Source organism: Mandrillus leucophaeus, unplaced genomic scaffold (genome assembly GCF_000951045.1).
Source record: "Mandrillus leucophaeus isolate KB7577 unplaced genomic scaffold, Mleu.le_1.0 Scaffold197, whole genome shotgun sequence".
NCBI classification, from domain to species: domain Eukaryota; kingdom Metazoa; phylum Chordata; class Mammalia; order Primates; family Cercopithecidae; genus Mandrillus; species Mandrillus leucophaeus.
Window position 1 is genome coordinate 1,090,233 of NW_012101998.1, and position 6,306 is coordinate 1,096,538.

The 6,306-nt window shown below is 42.5% G+C and overlaps 1 pseudogene; it reads left to right on the forward strand.

Annotated features, from left to right (window-relative positions):
• The first annotated feature begins 5,091 nt into the window (after nt 1-5,091).
• Nucleotides 5,092-6,306, forward strand: part of LOC105538693 — a 25,654-nt pseudogene continuing 24,439 nt past the window's right edge.

Genomic DNA, 6,306 nt, shown 5'->3' on the forward strand with positions numbered 1-6,306 from the left:
ATTTCTGATTCTAGATCCTTGAGGAATCACCACACTGTCTTCCACAATGGTTGAGCTAATTTACGTTTCCACCAACAGTTTAAAAGTGTTCCTTTTTCTCCACATTCTCACCAGCATCTGTTGTTTCCAGACTTGTTAATGATTGCCATTCTAGCCAGAGTGAGGTGATATCTCATTGTGGTTTTGATTTGCATTTCTCTAGTGACCAGCAATGATGAGCTTTTTTCCATACGTTTGTTGGCTGCATAAAAGTCTTCTTTTGAGAAGTGTCTGTTCATATCCTTTGCCCACTGTTTGATGGGATTGTTTGTTTTTTCTTGTAAATTTGTTAAATTCCATGTAGATTCTGGATATTAGCCCTTTGTCAGATGGATAGATTGCAAAAATTTTCTCCCATTCTGTAGGTCGCCTGTTCACTCTGATGATAGTTTCTTTTGCTGTGTAGAAACTCTTTAGTTTAATTAAATCTCATTTGTCAATTTTGGCTTTTGTTACAATTGCTTTTGGTGTTTTCATCATGGAGTCTTTGCCCATGCCTATGTCCTGAATGTTAAGAATATGTTTTAAGGTGATATAATGACAATGCTTGGGACAATGTGAAACATTATGCATATGTAGGAGAGAAGACATTGCTCATAATCCCCTGTCAGCACAAGACTCTGCCCAGAAACAGAAACACAGCCCACGGTGCTGCATGGTTTGGTATGCAGTTCACATGCAGTCTCCAAAATGCTGCTGCACATGGAAAACGTTGAATGAAGAGGCTTTCTCAGATGATGTTGTCCTGGCCCCCTCAGTCCCCAGGACAATGTGGACAGGGTTCCATGCATGAGTGCTAGAGTGTCTAGGGACCTCGTTTTACAGTTTCATCTCTTGACCTGCTCTGAAGTCTTGACGCTGCTAACACAACTCAGAGCGTCACTCTACACCAACTTCCCATGGAACTCTGTCTTTCAAGCATCAGCACACGCACTGGCATCCTTCCAACAGTCCAGGACATGAACTCAATCCTGCATTTACTCACACTTAATAACGGTTTTCTCTCTTACACTCTTAAAACCAGACTTTGGTGTGCAAGGAGTTCTCCGGTCCAGTAGATTTGGGATCTATGGTTGGTTTTATTTGTTAATCAAAAGATCAGTTAAGCAAAGAACCACAAAAATAATATTTGGATATCATAAATATTTTATTTTACTTTAAAACATATACATGAATACTTGGTTAGTAATCTTGTGACATAAAGCCAAAGCCTCTTCTGAGGTGTGGGCCCAGTAGGAGTCCCATTATGTCCCTCTTGCATAACACATGTCTAAGCTGCATCCTCTATACATTCCATTGTTAGCTTTTTTAAAACAGACTCAGAACTTTAAAACAATTGCCAAGCATTCTGACTGTAGAATTTTAGTGGCTATTTCCCATTTTAGTTCCCCAATAGGTTACAGCTACTTGGAAACACTGAATTTGGTAGCATTATTTTTTAGTGGCTATGCTCAATAAGTCTTTCCACATCTTGCAATTTAATTTTTCACAGGGATTTCTTCTGGGTATGTACCCACAGGAAAAGAAGTCATTGTACACAAAGGATACTTGCACATGCATGTTTATAGCAGCACAATTCACAATTGCAAAATCATGGAACCAACCCAAATGCCATCAATCAACAAGTGGATAAAGGAACCGTTGTGTATATATATGATTGAATACTACTTAGTCATAAAAAGAAATGAATTCATAGCATTTGCAGTGACCTGGACGAGATTGGAGACGATTATTCTAAGTGAAGTAACTCAGGAATGGAAAACCAAACATTTTACGTTCTCACTGATATGTGGGAACTAAGCTATGAGGACGCAAAGGCATAAGAATGATACAATGGACTTCGGGGAATTGGGTGTAAGAGTGGTGGGGGCGAGGGACAAAAGACTGCAAATGGGGGCAGTGTATACTGCTCAGGTGGTGGATGCACCAAAATCTCACAAATCACCACTAAAAAACTTACTCATGTAACCAAATACCACCTGTACCCCAATAACTTATGGAAAAATAATAAAATAAATAAATAAAAATAAAACTAGCTACAAAATAAAAAATAAATTTCATGGGAATGACAACTCATTCGTACCCATATCTCATTGATTTGAACAAATTTGCTTATAATAAATAACTCTGATAACAAGTACAAGAGTTATAAATAGATATGAGGAAAATGAAGACAGACCCCTGACAAGCATCCAGCTCACATTAGGTGGGGAGGTAGAGCCAGAGAGGCCCAGGGAGCAGGAGCTGTGCCTGCCTTCTTCATGGGCACAGCAGAGTGGACTATGTCCAGGAGTCCAGAGAATCAGCTGAGGGGCTGCTTGAGAAAGCTTCAGAGTATGTGGTGACCATTTTCTTAGAATGCACTTCCCAGCAGTTCACCTGACCATCTTCTTCTAATTCTTTATTTGTACTTTAGCGGTCTCCTCTGCTAAACCTTTCCTGTCTTTATTCCAAGACTACCTTTCCTAGATACTTCAATTGCACCTAGAACTTGCCATTAATATCAAACTTAAAACATCACATTGCAATTGTGTTTCCATTTTTAATCTTCGCTACTAAATTATAATTTCCTTCAATCAGGTCCTGTATCTTATTTACTATTATTTTCCCAGCGTCCATCATAATGTCTTTCTCATTGCAAATATAAGTGTTTATGAAAGAACAGACAAACCTAAAATGGCCCAGTCCTACTGGACCAACAAACAAACAAACAAACCCACAAAACCTAGACTAAGCTTTCAAAGCTTGTTCTTCTTAACTGATACCTTTCAGTCAACTTTACCTGCCCAAATACTGTTTATTCTACAATCAACACGTGCAACGCTGCTTTAAATTTTCACTGGGCACCTTGGGTGGCCAAAGTGGGCGGATAACGAGGTCAGGAGATCTAGACCATCCTGGCTAACACGGTGAAACCCCGTCTCTACTAAAAATACAAAAGTTAGCCGGGCATGGTGGTGCACGCCTGTAATCCCAGCTACTCGGGAGGCTGAGGCAGGAGAATTGCTTGAACCTTGGAGGCAGAGTTTGCAGTGAGCCAAGATTGTGCCACTGCACTCCAGCCTGGGAGACAGAGCAAGACTCCGTTTCAAAAAAAAAAAAATTTTTTTTTTCATTGGGAGCCTCCTCACTGCTGTTCTAGATCCACTGAATTTTCTCTTGGGTTTGGAGTCCTAGTTATGCCTCCCAGTTCCTCCCTTTGACCTGGTGTTGGGATCTGACTTCCCCGGGCATCTGGATTGAATCCACACTTCTAGCTCTTCCCACGTTGGTAGATTTGAGAGATAATATGCTGTCTGGCACTGGTCCTGGTGATTCAACCTTCCCTGTCTGTGCCTGCCCTCACCAGTGTTGGCCTCAAGGGAGAACAGTTGTAGGTGGACTAGAGAGTTCTTTGGTGACGCCGTACCTGATGATCTCATACAAATGTCCCCAAAGCAAGTGCATCCCTTGTGACAACTTCCTAAAGTGGGGTTCCTTAATTTTCTAGGGTAGCCCCTCTTAAGTCTTAAATTCAAAGCCAAAGTCTGGACCAAAGTCTTAGAGGACCAAACAGAAGTTTTAAAATTCCCTGTACTATGTCTACCAGAAGGTTGAGAAACTTATTTGCTAGAAAGATTACTTGTCTCCTGACCTGTGATGCTAGAGTCCTCACAGTGGAATTTCAGGTCTTCTTCGTGATAGGTGGACACAGTAGGCAATGTTCACAGTGAACGGACTGGTCAGGTAACCATGAGGAAAACGTGCCCCAAGTTATGCAGAAATACTTGCTTGTAGCAAATATAAAGGCCTAGAAAATCAGAATTCTGTATCAACCCAGGTGTTTAAATTTGATCAACCAAGACTACAACCTAATGCCTCTCAACAGGCCATTTCCCCACTAGGAACCCTTGGTTTGTGTATGTTGCAAACTTCTCCATGTCATCACGTAGCCTGGGATTCCAGTGTGTGTTACTTTTTCCTTCTTAGATTGGTTGCTTTCGCTTAGATTGATGGCCTTAGGGCAGTTTTAAATGGCTGTCTTGTAATATGATCAGGTAAGAATATCTGGGAAACTTTTTATGTTTTAATTGGTAATGGTTATGCCAATAATTCTTGATGAATACACTGAAGCCAGGAGTCCCCTTCTTGTATCGTGTTTACACTTCACATCAACCAGGAACACAATCTGAGAAGTTTTCCCTGGACCAAGGGAGAAAGAATGTAGCTCCAGGAAGGAATCAAGCCTGGTTAACTCTCAGTGAAGGGAAATGGTGTCTGATCTTGCTAATTCCTGCTTCAAGTATTAAAGTCTCTAAACAGAATGTATGTGTGCATGTGGGTGCACACACACACACACACACACACACAGCCCACCACCGACAACAGTAACAACCTCCATGAGAGGAAGCCATACTTCCATAAGCACAATTGAAAGATTTCTGAACCTCAGACCAGAGAGCCACATGATTTTTCAGTCAATCATTGTCTCTCTTGCACTCCCAAGACTGTGCTGTGAGAAAAACTAAGGCATCACATGGCATCCATGGGCTCAGCCCAGTCCCATTGCAACAGTCACGGCTCCGCACATGAGAGAAACTATAGAGAGAACTGGGACCTGGGAAGGAATGGGCAGTCTTGAGTGGCAAAGAACTTGGAGCAAGAGAGGGACAAGCAAGAGAGCTGAAAGCACCATGAAGGCCTCTCCTGCAGGAGCTGCTAAGTTAGCTCTGGTCTGCACCTCCCAAACACATCTGACCATGGGATTAAAATTACAATGTTCTGATAAAACACTAATTAAGGGTTAAGAAGATAAGAGTACATACTTGCCTCAAAATAGGAAAGATCAAAATTTTAATAGTTTGGAATCTGTCATAGAAAAAAAACACATCAATTAAAAAATACTTTTCCACAACATACATTTTGGTTGTTTATAGTAAGTATAACATTCCCTCATTCCCACTTTGAATCTTCCTTTCTCCATCCTGAGAGGCAGTGCATGCTGAGATCCGAGCCTCTCTTTATCAGAGGGTTCAGAGAACTGGCCACCAGCTGGATTGAAGACTGAAGGAGATGGCGCTGTCCACCTCTTCTCCCCTCATGGGACTGGAGCCAGTTCTCTGCCCAGCTGAGAGACAGCTTCCACGTGGGTACCGCTGGGCCTCCCGAGGACTCCCCCTGCAGACTCACTCCCAGCCCTGACGCACTCCTGGGCTCTCCTTGAAGATCAGCGTCAGCAAGTCCCAGCCCAGCCCTCTTTCTGGGGCTTGCCCTGTTGAAATGCTCCTCCTGGCACTCACCTGCAGCCATAGGTGCCAGGAGGGGACAGCAGCAAAGACGGAGGAGCCCCTCCTGGGCTTCAGCTGCCTGTTTATTAAAGTAGCTTAAATTAAATGCACTTCAGAATCTGAGAATTAATTGTTTTCAATTAAAAAAATATTTTTAGAGAGTCGTAGGTTCACATTCAGTGGTAAGAAATACTACAGAGATTCTCCAGTTTCCTCTAGTGGTAACATCTTACATACGAATAGCTGTCATAACCAGAAATTGACATTGATCGAACCATCGACTTTATTGAAATTTCACCAGTCTCACATGCACTCATTTGTGTGTGTGTGTGTGTGTGTGTGTGTGTGTGTGTTTGGTTTCATGCAGTTTTCTCATGTGTCCAATCATATGACTGCCACAGTCGAAATAAAGAGCAGTTCCATCACCAGGAGGGTCCCTGGTGTTACCTTTCTAATTGTTTTCTCCTCAGCCAGGTGTGTGCAGATGATACCTGAGAGTCACTGAGTGTGACTGCATCATGGCAAATGGTGTCAGCATGTCAAACATGTACCCAACGTTTGTATCCCTCAAATTCATATGTTAAAATCCTAGTGCCCAAGGTATTAATGCCAGGATATTTGGAGGTGGGGTCATTGGGAAATGATTAGGTCATTAGGGAAGAATCCTTATGAATGGGATTAGTGCCCTTAATAAAGGGACCCCAGGGGATTTGGTCACCTCTTCCACCTTGTGGGGACATAGCCAGAAGGCACCATCTATGAACCAGGGAGCAGGTCTTCACCAGACATCAAACTGCTAGTGCCTTTGTCTTGTACTTTCCAACCTCCAGAACAGTGAAAAATAAATATTTGTTGTTTAAGCCTCCCAGTCTATGATAGTTTTATAATAGCAGCCTGCACCACTGTTTCCTCTCCTCTCCCTGCAGGGGATCTTTGGAATGGGGGAAGGGGACCAAAGAGTCACCTTGCCCCTCAACATTAACCAACAAAGAGTGCACAG